Source organism: Diceros bicornis (genome assembly GCF_020826845.1).
Source record: "Diceros bicornis minor isolate mBicDic1 chromosome 7 unlocalized genomic scaffold, mDicBic1.mat.cur SUPER_7_unloc_3, whole genome shotgun sequence".
NCBI classification, from domain to species: Eukaryota; Metazoa; Chordata; class Mammalia; order Perissodactyla; family Rhinocerotidae; genus Diceros; species Diceros bicornis.
This window is the reverse complement of record NW_026690922.1, coordinates 244,451-259,371: the sequence shown is the minus strand read 5'-3', so window position 1 is coordinate 259,371 and position 14,921 is coordinate 244,451. Positions and strand designations below refer to the sequence as shown.

Here is a 14,921-nt window from a genome sequence, read left to right as displayed (position 1 = left end):
GGGAACAGGACTTTAATATAATATTCAAATATGTCATTTATTATTTACAACAAATAACCACTGGCCCTCCCCAATGGGTGAGTAGGTGCTGAGGTAGAGATGTCAGGGAGCTGGGATGGGGTCGTCCCTTCTCTCTTGGGCTTCAGGGGACCCCAGGAATCAGCTTACAATGCTCCCCTTCCCATCAAGTGGGAGGAGCTGGCCTGGTGCATCGCAAGCATCCCAACTGTGTCCCTGCTGCTGAGGATGGGGCTGTGATCAGCCACTGGTACGGGGTTCGGTGTTGGGGCCTGGGGGCTGAGTAGAAGAGTCGGGTTATCTTCTGCGGCCTCCCTCTGAATCATGGCCCCCCACCCTGTCCCCACTGCACTGGGTGCTTCAGACCCTGTGCTCAGTGCTGTCAGCCACCAGTACCCCATTCGTCCCTGCCACGTGAGCGATCATTTAGTATCACCTATTTCACAGAGGGGGAAACGGAGTCTCAGGAAGCTGAAGAGAGTCACCCCAGTCGCAGGACTGGTCAATAGTGGAGCTGGGATCCCAGTGCCAGCTATCCAACTCCCCAAGGCCACGCTTAGCCCGAAGCCTTACTGAACCCCCAGGAGTCAGTCACCCCGGCCCAGACACTCACTCACCCCAGACCTTGATGATGGCCGGTTCTTCTTGGCCTTGCGTATTTTGCAGGCCAACTAGGTCTAGGGTTCTGGCTGGCAGGACAGGTTGTAGCTACAGGACAGAGAGGCATCTGTGAGCCTACCAGGAACCACACCTCAGGTGTCGCCCCACTGCCTGCCCAGCAGCTGGAGTCTGGGTGTCCCAGATGTCGCCATGTAATAAGGCCGGGGGATGAGTGGGGGACCATGGAGACAGGCTCTCTGGACTGGCCAACAGGGAGAGTCCACCCCTGCCCTCACCCAACTCCTGCCCAGCCTCACCTCTCATTCTCGTTGAGCAACTCCATGTCTTGGAACCAGGCCGCAAATCGCTCCCTCGGGTTCTAGGTTGTAATTCTTGGCAGCCTCCTGGAGCAGCAGGATCTTCCTCATGACTCGGTATTCCTGGGACCAGAGGGAAGGAGAGGATGCACACAGGGCCTGGGTGGGGGATGCTGCAGGGGCCTTGTTGGAGGTGAGGAGTGGGGCAGGGGACCAGTCCTGGAAACCATCCTTCCCTCCAGTTCCATCCAGGATCTACCAGTTCTCAGAATGGGAATAATCATCCCCTCCTCCAGGAAGATATCCTTGATGCCATCCTCCCCTCAACCCACCCGCCAATTGGATGGGTCTCCCACTGCTCTGTTATCAAACTCTTCCACACAATGTAAGATACAGGAGGTGAAGCCAGGCACTGTTCTGCCCAGAAGGTCTCTGATTTCCACCTCCTTCTCCTCCCCTGCAGGGAGTGCCACAGCTGCTCCTCAGTCCTCTTCTCAAGGTTGATCTCATTCCCCTGGAAGGTAGACAGCCAGAGTCCATCAGACAAAGCCCCCTAGCCTGACTACCCCCTATGCCCACCCCTTCTCGTGTTGCACTATTGCCAGGTCCCCAGAGGGGGCCAGGCATGCAGAGAAAACAGGACTTGTACCTAGGCCGGGCTCTGGGCTCCAGATTAGGAGGACATGGGAGTGAGACTGAGGTACCTGGCAGCACAACTCTCTCTGATGACAGACTTGGAGGCTGAGGCCTCAGGCAGAGGGGACTGCTCAGCAACTTATGTGCTGCCTGAGTTGGGGGCGCCCGACTTCTCTGTCCCTCCATGGGCAGCATAGGAGTTAGAGGCTGAGTCCAGCTCAGATAAAACCTCACGCAGCTGTGCCATCAGGCAGCTCTGAGCTTCCCCAGCCTGGGGAACTGGAACGGGTGTCTCTGGCAGAGCCTCTTTACACTCATCCCTAAGATGGGCCTGATGCCCCAGCTCCCAGGAGCAGCTGCGAGGCTCTCATGAGAGTAGATGTGCCAAGTGCTGAGAACTCAGAGCTCAGTTTGGGGGCTCCCACATCCCAAGGCTCAGAATCCTGGTCCTTCCTGCCTAGTCCTCAGGTTCACCCACCTCGAGATAGTCACTCATCGCCAGGTGCAGCATCAGCAGGTCACTGAGCAGATTGCCAAGATAGGGGAAGACACCCTGTGACATCGGGGTGCAGGTGGGATGAGACCTTGCTCTCAAGTAGACCCCATGTAGACCCTCTCCTGAAAAGTCCCCACCCTCAGCCTCCTGGCCCACCACAGGGTTCCCATGAGGAGCAGCCTAGGACCCTCAGCAGCCTCCCGTCAATTCCTACTCCCTTCACACCCCAAGAACACCACAGTCCTCCTCCTCACCTCCCAGGGCCGGCTTCTGGCAAATCACAGGGTGTGCCTTCCCTGGCCCTCCCCAAAACAACCCATCCTGCACCAGCTCTTCCAGGCCCTCCTCTTGGTCACTTCTACTAGGGGATTTGGGCACTGTGGCACCAAGAGAAAGGACCCTCCTCTCTTGATTTGAGGCCTCCAGCTGGGAGCGCAGAGCCCCTCCCCCACAGGCACACTCACCTGCTGCTGCTGCTGCTTCTCCTGCACTCTCTGGGGGTTGCTCTCTGGGGGGGCAAACGTGAAGGGCCCCTCCTGTCAGGGTCGAGGACAGTGTCAGCGAGGCGATACTCCCCTCACCCCATTTCTCTCCAGCACCACTGGCCTCCGACACTAGACATCTGACTTGAGTCAACTGGTACCAATGTCATTCCATCCTCCAAGGTCTTGTGATTCCAGAACAAGCCCAGCTCCAACTTTCATTCTGGGTGTGAGCTTGGGCTCGTGGCCTGGCCTCCTTGAGCCTGTTTCCTCATCTGGAAAGTGTGAGAACTCCAGCTACCACACAGGTTCTCATGAGGACTCAGTGTCACAAGACTGTCATCCTTGTTCTGGCCCTCACCCCTCCAGGTGGAGCAGGCAGAAAGCTCCCACATTTCTTTCCTCCCTCTTATCTCAACACCACCCTGTGAGGCCTGCACCACACAATCACCATCCCCCCATTTCCCTCAATAGGAGACAAAGGCCCAAACATGGGCAGAGAGTTGCTCAGGGGCCCACAGAGGAGAGGCCGCTTGCCCCTCTCAGCCAGAGGCCCTGTTCCAACATCCTCGCCTAACCCCCAGCCCCACCACTGAAAACAGTCCTGTCCCCTGACCTCTCAAAGCTTGGTCCTGGGCCGAGTCATGGATGGAGAGGATGTGGTGTCTTGGGAGTCTGGTTGAGTGGCTCCTGCCTGCCCCAGTCCCGTGGAGTGTCTGGCACCCAGGCTGGGCCAGAGGCCAAGCCAAAGCCTTCTCCTCCCCAAGGAACGCCTCAGGACATTCCCCTGCACTGAATCCTTCTTTTTTTTTTTGTGAGGAGATCAGCCTTGTGCTAACATCTGCCAATCCTCCTCTTTTTTTGCTGAGGAAGACTGGCCCTGGGCTAACATCCATGCCCATCTTCCTCCACTTTATATGGGACGCTGCCACATCATAGGTCGACAAACGGTGCGTCGGTGCGCGCATGGGACCCGAACCGGTGAACCCTCAGCCGCTGCAGCGGAGTGCGCGCAATTAACCACTTGCACCACTGGGCAGGCCCCTGAACTCTTTCTTTATCCACTCAGGAACTGGACCCCCAAGGTGCCACCTCTGATCAACAGGGAAGGGGATGACAGGACATTTTGATTCCCTGTTTACATGAGACTCCTAACTTCCTTTCAGCAGGATCCACTAAGAATCCATCAGTTGCCTAGACGCTTCTCATAAGCCACCGGGGGCATATGTCATTGCCAACCAGGCACTCAGGTTAGACTCCTGTGGTTCACTCAAGTGACTGCTCTAGGGGTCCAGGGGGGAGTCCCAGAATGCACACACATCTCTCACCTAAGGATGAGCAGCCTGTTTGTCCACCTGGGCCATGGGAATCCTCTGCCATGCACATCCCTGGGGCAGGCAGGCTGCAGCCCCTTGGAGATGTGGTGAAGATAGAAGGAGCAGCGGGGTCCTGGCTTCCTGAGGATAGTTTTAGGCTGAGGGCTAAACCCACACCAATCACCCAACAGCATGGAAGAAGCTACATCCTGCAGGATGGACATACATGGAAGCCAGAGACCTGTTGATGGCGCCAGCTCGGCAACTCCTCCTGGAACAGCCCAGCCAACACCACTGTGTCTCATGACCAGGGCCTCCTGCCCACAAACGGCACCCCACCTGCTCATGGGCAGAACAGATCCCTCTGCTTGTTAACCTGGATGAGATAGACGGGAATGTTTCAGAGAAAGTTCAAGTGAGAAACTATCAAAACCACAGCCTGCCTATTGCCCCTCCTCCGCACCCCTCCTCTCTTTCCAGACCCCCAGCCTCCACTCTACCTTGATCATCAGTTCTCTGCTCAAGGGCTTGTCTTGACTATTGAGTTCCTGAAGATTTTCAGGGCTCTCTCTCAGGGGAGGGGAAAGAACGAGGGATAAATTTAGGAATAATGTGAGGGGTCTAAATGCAAATCCCTTTTCTTTGCAAACCCGAGATTCAAATGGCCTGGAGAAGTGTTCTCACTGGGCTCCTCTGAGCGCTAAGGTCTCATGGTACTGGGAGGGGGCTCTCCTGTTGGTCACTGGGGTCTCCACTCCCCAGATCTACTGAGCAGCTCTGTTTTGACTGCTTTGAGTTTCAAATGGGCATAGAGTTTTGTTGCTATAAACACCTGAAAATCCCCAATTTGGCTCAACTTAGTACCTGACACTTAGGGAAACCGAGTCCTGAAGCAGAACTGGTGCACTAAGGACCCCGGGAGGTTTAGAGACCCCTGCCGAGGCCCAGGCCCGGTCCCCAGCATTTGCTACCTCCCAGGAGTTCCCAGCTGACTGAGGGGCCAATGGCAGACATACAGGAGATCCCCCATCCACCCTGGTCCTCCTATGGAGAGAGGCCTACCCACCGGGAAACTTCCCTCGTGTGTTCTTCAGGTGGCTTGTGGAGGTTTTCTGCAGAGCAGAGATGACAGTGCAGGGCGAGGAGAAGTTCTTCAGGATCTCGCACTCCTGGGGAAGGGAAGAGAATGAGCTGTGAGGTGGGGCACTGTAGCCCCACTTGCTCTAGCTTCAGTCCCCTTCTATTTAAATCTCCCCTCCTGGATGAGACAGATGCTCAGGGAGTCCCAGAAGGGCACATTTAGGACCCAAAGAGTAACACTCACAGGGAACAGGATTTTAGCTCAACCCAGGGAAGGAGCCAGGTAGGAAGTGAGCATCCTCTCACTGGGACCTGGAGTCAAAGTCAGCGGGCCCCTAGCAGGAAGGGCCTAGGGACTGTGCAAGGGCTTAGACCACACACTGCAATCCTGGGAGCTGATAAAGGTGGAGAGGCAGTTCCCAAGGCTTCAGAGAGGGACTCCACTGGGCCTCCCACAGCACACCTGGGCCACCTGGATCCAGCGCTCCACCACCCTCGCCCTGTCCTGGGCTGTCATGCTCGGGTCCCTGAGGCAGGGGGTGATGACGAAGCTGGCCACCCTTCTGACGTGGTCGATGGTGGCCTGGACGGTAGGTGTCTGGTGTTCATTTCGGGCTTGCTCCTCTTGCCCCAGGTGGAGCCCAGGCACGGAGAGGGCACCACCTTCCGGAAGAGGTCCTGGAGAACAGGGGGAGTGTCACCCAGCCCTGCCACACCCCAGGTCTGTGTCCACAGCCCCCAAAGTCCCACACAGGAGTCACAGTTTAGAGCTGGAGCTCAGAAAGCTCAGGATGTGGCCTGAGCCTTGTGACAGTCCCTGGCTTTTCTTCTCTGTCCCCCGAGGACACCCAGCACAGGATGACCCAGGACCCAATACTGGCAGGGAAGGGAGAGGGGCTTTTGACCCAGCCCGTCCTGGCTAACTCCAAGCTCCAGACGGTGGCTCAACTCGGCTCATCCCAAGGGGGCATCTTCCAATACCCTGATCCCCTCTCTGGTCCCACTCCACATTCTGATGCACATCCCCCTGTGGCAGCTACAACCACAGGCCTTGTCTGTCTCCCTTGTAGTGAAATACACATCAGATGTCTAATAAGTCCTGAGGCTGTTGAGCCTCCTGAGCAGCCGGTTAGGCCACCAGGGACCGGGCTGTACACAGTGAGCCTCTCCCTGCACAGATGAGCCAGGGCCCACCCAGCTTTCCATCTCTTCTACCTCATGGAGTTGGCACAGTCACTCTGTGCAGCAGGTCCTCTTAATGTCCACCTCCACGGTCTGCAGGTGGACAGCAAAGGCTTGGGTGTTCAGAAAGTTGCCCAGGTCTTATGGTTGGTAAAGGGTGGAGCCTGGATTTGGGCCCAGATCATAGGAGTCTGGATCAGGTCTGGGGCAACGATGGCAGAGGGAAGGCCTGCCCCATCCCGCCCTGAAAGCCCAGCTGCTCACCGGATCCATCACGGTCAACAGCTCCATCACCAGCTTAAGAGGGAAGGCCGTGAGATTAAGCTTCTCACCCTCCTTAAGAGCCACAGGTGGAGATGGATTTCTCACTAGAAATGATGGTCCAGGTGACTCCAGCTCAGCAGCTCCCACTCCTGCTGGAGCCCATGTTGGCCCTTGCTCCAGCTCCAACACTGCTGATGGAGGGGACGCTGACTCCAGCGCTAGAGGAGGAGGTGTCAACGGAGCTGGAGCCAGCTCTACCTCCACCACTGCCCACTGCTCTGCTTCTGCCGCTGACTGGAGCTCTGCAGCTGACGCTGGAGCGGGATAAAGAGAAAGGTTCACCCACATAGCTGACTTTCCATGTGTCCTTCTAAACACAGGAAAGATCCCCCTCCCTTCCAGGAATACCCAGCCTGCAGTCCCCCTTACCCTCTGGCTCTGCCTCAGTGGCCTCCAGAAGCTCACACTGGACAAGGGTAAGAGGGTCACGGCAGCTCCTCTCCTAACCAGGCAAGGTGACATTCATGTACATCCGCTTTAGCTTGAAAAAGGGACAGCCCCAGTCTGGTTCCGCCCTAGTTCTAGTCCAACCCCGTCATCTCAAGCTTCTGAGTGTGGAGACCCTCTGCTCCTGCTCTCATCTCAGAGCAACACTGGAAAGTGTGGGTGGCCTCATGTACCTGCCCCTTGTCTAGTGAGTAGGTGGAGTTGAAACCACTGGGCAACTACTCGACAACCTCTTGAGTGGAGTTCTGCAAAGACTGCCTGGGAGCTGGGCCAGAAGGAATCAGGGGCTGCATGCACACTGCCACTGGGGCCGACCCCCAAGAGAAAGTCTGCTGCTCAGTTCACGCACAGAGGGGCATCCCTGCAAAGAACTGTGGTCAGGGAGGGAAGGAGATGAATCCTCTAATGCTCGGTATCATGATTAGAGGAGCTCACCTTCTCATGCTGCCAGGCATGGCCTGGGGTATGAACATGACAGACTCACCAGGTTTCCGACACCTAACAACCAGCTCCTGCTCAGGAATGACCCGACCCTTATGTTCTGACTTCTCCCCTCCTCACAGACACATGCAGACACACACACACACACAAAGAGGGGCAAGGGGTGTGGGGCTGATCAGGTGGGATCACAGCTGTGCCCTGGCCTGCACTAGCCTTTCCTGGGCTGTCGCGTGTTACCTTTCACTGCCTCCTGCCAGACACCCAGAGGCGTCAAGAATGAGGGCTGAGCCAACATTGCCAACTACCAAAAAGATTCTCTTTCTGGGATTTTTTGAGCCCAGATCCTCCAAAAGTTGGGAAACAACAACAAAACATCTTTGCCTGCTGACTGTCTCCAATCAAGTGAGCTGGATGGGGGGCTGTGGGTGCGTGGTTACCTGAGTTCTAAGATCTGTTGAGGTCTATGACCCCACGTCATCTCCTGAACTGTACACAATGAGCCTACACAGCCCTACCCACAGCTCCCTGGAAACCTAACTAGGGACCTAGCTTTAAGGAGACAGAGATGAATGCAGACCTCCTTTTCCTTACTAGTTCTTCATCCTGGGATAGTCCCTGTGCCTCTCAGGTCCTCCCCAGTCTCTAAACCTGCACCATGGGGATCAGCCTAGAATCTACTTCCTAGGGACATCACCCGGTGTATATGAGATAATATCTATTACCCCTGTGGGCTGGTGTCACATGTACCTAAGGCACAAACTTAGAGATGGAAGAATAACAAGGAGGGGTGGGATGTAGTACAGAACACCACTCAAAACAGGCCTGGGCTCCAAGAATGTGATATTGGGACAGTCATTTCCAACTTGGCCTCATTTTCAGGTCAGCACCATGAGGGGGTTGCAACTAATGGAAATTCAGATATTGCCATCGTGTGACATAAAACCATTCGATTGTTTCCTGTTTTATGGAGAATGAGACCCAAGTGTCTCATCTTGGTCTATGAGGTGGGCAGCCTCCACAGTGGTACTCAGTAAGCCCCACCCATATTATACACATCCCCGTGGAACCACAAAGTGGTTAGTAACTGGCTTCTGAACATAATAAGAGCCAAAGTGATGGGATGTCTTGTCTAAATTTTAACTAAAAATGTCTCTCACTTCCTCTTGCTCCCTCTCTCATGTGCCATCTCTCTCTCTCTCATTCTGTCAAATCCCTGGAAGTGAGGAATCAAATACCGGTGTATTGGGGCTGCCCAATGTGTGAGGCACATTGAGGAGAGAAGCAAGGGAGTGCCTGGGCCAACAGACAGAAAGGAACTCAGGCTCTCAATCCAAAATGAATCCTGAAGGCTGAGAGTGACCTTGTGGGCCAGTCCTCCCCCAGTCGAGCCTCAGTTGATGCCACAGCCCCAATCTGTTCAACTCACTGAGACAGAGGCACCCAGCTAAAACATGCCTGATTGCTGATCCACAAAAATTGTGAGATTGTCAACATTTGATGTTTTGAAATGCAAGGTTAGGGGCAATGAAGTCAGAGAGGGAAAGGTAACGAACACAGCCTACCAGGCCCTGGCCCTACCTTCCACCCCAGCTCCTGTTCTCTCCTCCCAGCCTCCCTCCAGCTGCACTGGCCACCTTTCTAACCTCCTCTGGCCAAACTCACTTCTGCCTGTGAGCTCAGGTGCCATTTCCCTGACACACTGCTCCCAGACTTGTGCAGGGCAGGCTCCTTCTTTTCATTCTGGTACCAGAAATAGTCACCCTAGTGAGGTCTTTCAGACCCTCCTACCCAGTGATGCCCAGCCCTCCCTCACAGCCCCCTGATGTGTTTCTCTACAGCATTTGCTCTTTTCTTTCTCATGTCTTTGCTTTTGTCCATTTCCCATCTAGACTGTGAGCTCCCAGCAGGCAGGGACCACTTGGTCATTCTCATCCTTCACTTCAGCCCACCAGGGCACCTGGCACAGGATGAGCGCTCAGGGCACAGCTGCTGAATGAGTACATGGGTAGATCTTGCACCTCGCCCCCTGCTTTTGACCAACTTTCATTTTGGAGATGAACACTATTAATAGGAGGTACAAGTTGTTTCTGAGGCAGGGGGACAGCCAGAAAGACCTCTGGTTGACTCTTCGCTGCTCCAGGAGCTCAAGAAAAGTTCAGTGGACACCGAGTAAATTCCAGGTTTACAGCAGAATGACTTGATATATATATATTATGTAATGGTTACCAAAATAAGTTTAGTTAACATCAATCACCAAACAGAAATAAAAGATTGTTTCCTGATGATGAGAAGTTTTAGGATCTATCTCTTAGCAAGTTTCAAATATACCACACAGCAATGTTAACTTAGTGTTGTATATCAAGTATATCTCAATACAACTGAAAAAAAATAAAAACAAAAACTCACTGGCCACCACTGACACAAGAGGCTGCCCGCCCCCTCGTGGCCAGCACTAGCACTGTTGCCCAGGCAGGAACTCCAAACAGAAAGCAAACTTTCTTCAGGTGTCCTCAAGGCAGAGGCTCTCCAGGATCCCAGGGGTAAAGCAGCAGGACCTGTCAGCTTCGAGGGAGTGGGAGGAGTCTTGGGAGCCTACCGTGCCCCCCTCTTGCTGTTCCCCACCAGGTGTCCTCTTCACTCCTAACGCATCCTAACTGCTGCCATGACAATGGTTCCCCTTACCTCCAGATGAGGACCGCAAGGGTCCAACAAGGATTAGTCTTCTCCCTGGACTCTAGACTTGGTGTCCAGTGCTCTGGCATCTTCTTCCTTATCCTCAGTTCTCATCCACCCAAGCCCCCTAACCTCCTCAGTTCTAAAGGATCTCCAGGGGCTGGAAAGCATTTTCTCAGGGTTTCAGAGCACAGTAGGTCATCAACAGAGAACCTAGTCCAACAGACATGTTGTGAGTGCATGGAACACTTGGAGTCACTCGCTGGATGCACTCCACTTTATACAGGAGGACCCTCACTGAAGTATTCTCTCCTGTTCCCAATGCCTACACAAGGGGAGGATGGGCTCATGACAGTTCTGAGTGCCCACAGAGGTGGACTGCAGGACCCCAGTCCTGTGATCCCCAGGCTGGGCCAGGGATGGATCTGGAATAGGTAGACACCTAGGAACCTTAGGGATTCCTCTTCCCATCTCTGGGCCCCTGCGCACGAATCGAGGAGAATGGATGCTACTGCCCCGTGGGAGAGCTGCCTCCAACCTCTCTCCCTCATGCCTCTTGTCACTTGCCCAGTGTTGGCTCTTTTTTGACTGCACCTCCGAGTTCTCCATATGAGAATTCAAGTGTGAGTGAGTGTGCCTGTGCACATGTGATGATGAGGAGAGGAAAATGACCCCATATGGAAAGGGGTGGGCAGCAATCCTCTAGGATCTTAACGCCTCTCATTACCAAAGGAAACCTGAGGGAAGGGGTGGAGCCTCGGCCAAGTAAGCTGGAGCTCTCTCTAGTCTTCAGGACTCTGACGACCTCCTGTGGTCTGGGACGGTATCTGCTTCTTTCTAGGCCAGTTTCCCAAATGTACAGTGAGGGGTAAGATGTGCAACAGCACAAGCATGTGCTCAGCCAGGACAAGTCATCAGGCCCCATAGATACATTAAGTATGTTTTAAGTGTATTGAAGACATTAATATTGCTGTGCAATCATCACCACGATCCATCTTCACAACACTTCTCATCTTGCAAAACTGAAACTCTATACCCATTCATGAATTACTCCCCATTCCCCCTCCTCCCAACCACTGGCAAACACCATTCTACTTTCTGTCTCTCTGAATCTGGTGATTTCAGGAACCTCATAGAAGGGAAATCACACAGGGTTGTATTTTTGTGACTAGCTTATTTCATTTAGAGTAATATCTTGAAGGTTCATCCATGGTGTGCCGTATCTTAGACTTTCCTTCCTTTTTCAAGGATGAATAATATGCCATTGTATGTATATAGCACATTTTGCTCATCCATACATCCCTGGACAGATACCATAGCAAGGCCCACAACCAAGCCCAAAATAAAATGGGGCTCCAGCCAGATTTTTCTCAACAGTACCTTGCAGACTACTTTCTTAAGCCATATCCCATATGATATTTACTAAGGATCTAATCTTGGGCCGTGAGTTGCTTTTCAGAAACTCCATTTCTCTTCCTTAAGCAAGTTTCAACTACTTTGAGCCAATGAGACAACAAGATGGCTTGCAAGACTCAAACTGCAACTGCATAAGTGACTGGAGGATGAACTGGGGGACCAAGAACTCCCCAGCCAATCATGTTAAGGACACTGCCTTTTGAACGTGGGATGTGTGACAGAACATGAAAATCTGTGCTTGCACAAAATACCTAGGACTGCTCCCAAACTTACTGCACCCACTCCTTTGCCCTTGAAAAGCCCTTTTCAACAGCCCATTGGGGAGAAAGATTTAACCTTTGTCTCCTTGCTGGCCAACCTCATAATAAAGCTTTTTTTCCTTCTACAAGAGTGGGTATCCCGTTTGGCTAAGGGGTGCATTGGGCTGTGAGGCCTTCCTCGATTACAATACTTGGGTGGCTTCCATGTTTTAGCTATTATGAATAATGATGCCATGAACATGGGTGTTGCAATGTGTCTTTGAGAACATGCTTTCAACTCCTTGGTGGGGTATACACCCAGAAGAGGAATTGCTGGGTCCTATATAATTATATTTTTATTTTTTTTTAGGAATTGTTATACTGGTTTCTACAGCAACTATATATTCCCACCACAGTACACAAGGGTTCCAACTTCTCCACATCTTGGCCAACAGTGATTCTATTCTTTTTCTTCTTCTTTTTTTTTTTTTTTTTTGATAGATGCCATCCTAATGAATGTGAGGTGGTCTCTCACTGTGTTTCTGATTTGCATTTCCCTAATGATTACTGATGATGAGCATCTTTTCATATGCTTATTGGTTATTTGCAGATCTTCTTTGAGCAAATGTCTACTCATATACTTTGTTCAATTTTGATTTGAGTTGTTTGTTTTTTGTTGTCGAATTTAGGAGTTCTCTATCTATTCTGGATATTAAGCCTTTGTCAGATACATGGTTTGCAAATATGGTCGCCCATCCTGTGGGCTGTGCTTTTACTCTGTTGATAATGACTTTTGAGGCACAAAACTTTTTAATATCCATGAAGTCCAGCATATGTATTTTCCTATTTTTTTGGCTGCTCTTGGGTGTCAGAACCATGAAATCATTACCAAATCCTATCTTGTCAAGTTTTGCCTTATGTTTTCTTCTAAGGGTATTATAGCATTAGCTCTTACACTTAGGTATTTGATTCACTGGGAATCAAGTTTTGCGTACAGTGTTAGGTAAATGTCCAAGTTGATTCTTTTGCATGTAGATATCCACTTTTTCCAGCACAACTTGTTGAAAAGACTTTTCCCCATTGAATAATCTTGGCACCCTTGTCAAACATCATTTGATCACATGGGTGAGGGTTAATTTCTGGGCTCTCAATTCTGTTTCCATTGGTCAATATGTCTGTCTTTATGCCATGACAATGCTGTTTTGATACTGTAGATTTATAGTAAGTTTTCAATCAGGAAGAATCAGTCCTCCAACTTAGTATCTCCTTTCAAGATTATTTTTGGTATCTGGGCTTATTTGAGACTCCATAAGAATCTTAGGTTAGGTTTTTTTCCATTTCAGCACAAAACGCCCTTGGAATTTTGATAAGGACTACACTGCATTTGTTGATCTCTTTGGATAATGTTGACACCGGCACAATAAGGAGTCTTCCTATCCACGGTGATGGGATGTCTTTCATTTCTACTAGTGCCAGGTGGCTGTTCAGGTTGAGGGGGCGGCACTCCTCGAGGTAGTCTTGCAGAAACCCACAGTTCCTCCTCACTGTGCCTTCACCATTTCCTTAGAACGCATCTACAGTCAACAGAGGGCAAAATGCATGTAAAATGCACGTGGGAAGTTTTCAAAGACTGGGTGTGCATGGAGCACACATTTCTTCCACTCCTCTCCATTAGCAAGAACCACAGACTGAAGCAGCAGACCCTAACACATGGAGACTGCAGACTCAACCAGCAGACCCCAACAAATGGGGACTGTGGACTAATTAAGGGCCAGGGACTCGGGTTCCTGGCAGAACCATCTGGCAGCTCAAGCTGAACCGCTAAGCCTTTGCCTGGCACTGCTGACTAACCAAATGCTAAGACTGATGCTCTCTTAGAGCATCCTGTCAGTCTAGACTGACCCACTGACCCTGGACTGGAAAGCCAGTTAGATCAGGAGCTCACGGCAAACAGAGTGGATCTCATATCCAAGAGGAACTTACCCACAGCCCTCAGAAACAATGAAAAAGATGGAGAACTCAAAGGTTTTGAGGGTACCAATGACTGTGTTTCTCATCCTCGAAGCCATCAGGTGTCTCCTTTGGATCCCACTGCTGCCACCAAACTGGTACAAAACAAAATAAAATTGAGCAAATTTTAAACATCTTATTGGCTTTATTCAACAGTTCATGAATCAGGCAGCATCCAGTCTAGCAGAGAGAAAGGACCTCCAAGGAGTTCTACAAAATGAAGGATTTTGTAGGCAGAAGGGAGCAAGAACAAGGAAGTTACACTAGATAAAAAAGCGGGTTGGTTACTGCAAGGTTACCTTCCTTAGAGGATGGCAGGGCTCTATCAGGAAGATGAGCTACCTGCTGCGCATCAGGTGATTCCTGATTGACTGCTTTAAGATTCTATTCCTGGGAGGGCCAAAAGTCTAATTAAGTCTCGACTTGTTTATGTGAGGCATAGCCTAAGCGGCTCCATTTGGGCCTGGTGTCTTGTTTTAAACACATGACTTCTGCTGGTCCCTGCTTTCCCCAGTTACACCCCGGCTGTCCCTTCACTGACCATTGTTGGTCACACACCCACTGCACCTGCTTCCAGTCCTTTCCCTTCAACACCGTAATCTCACACACAGCTCCTCCCGACACTATCATGACGTCTCCCACCACATGTCCCCTATACTTTCCACACTGCCATCAAGATGCTTCACAACACCACCACCATTTATGTCCAATGGGCTGAGAGGCCTGCCCGTGCACTGGGAATCAGGAGTCACAGGGTCTGTCATTTGGCCTCCAATCATCTATTGTACCCCAGCTGAAGGGCTTACCCTGCGGAGACACTCAGTTGTACCCAACTCAATCGCACAACATCCTTGCCCCAGGCTTCCTTCAAAATGCTCCCCCCACTTTCTGCCCCAACTGCTCCTGGAGGGGTCATTTTGGGGTAGCCTTCGAGGCCACCTTGGTGATTTTGTGCCCAGGCCCAAACAGCTCTTGGCCAACAAACACTTTAACCATACCCCCTGAAATCATATAGCATAGGTAACTAGTGAATGGGTGCAAATTACTGGTTTTACTTCCAAGGGCCCTAATGAATATTTCACACCAGGAGCATCCACTTTTGGGTTTTACTGTAGGCTGATATCACAAGGCTCTCACCCAGTGAGGCTCTCTCTTCCCCAGCCCTATGAGCAGATTTCTCCAGGCTATATTCTGCAATGCATCATTGTGTCTATCTCAGCCTGCTTCCCTCAGGTTGCGGGTCC

At 51.6% G+C, this 14,921-nt stretch overlaps 1 long non-coding RNA gene across 1 annotated transcript; it reads right to left on the bottom strand.

Annotated features, from left to right (window-relative positions):
* Nucleotides 1-6,495: 6,495 nt before the first annotated feature.
* On the bottom strand, nucleotides 6,496-14,050 carry LOC131402336 (uncharacterized). Its single transcript, XR_009218560.1, has 3 exons — nucleotides 14,020-14,050; nucleotides 13,651-13,772; nucleotides 6,496-6,705 (listed from the first exon to the last, which is right to left on the bottom strand). It is a non-coding gene; the product is annotated as an uncharacterized LOC131402336 (long non-coding RNA).
* Nucleotides 14,051-14,921: the final 871 nt, after the last annotated feature.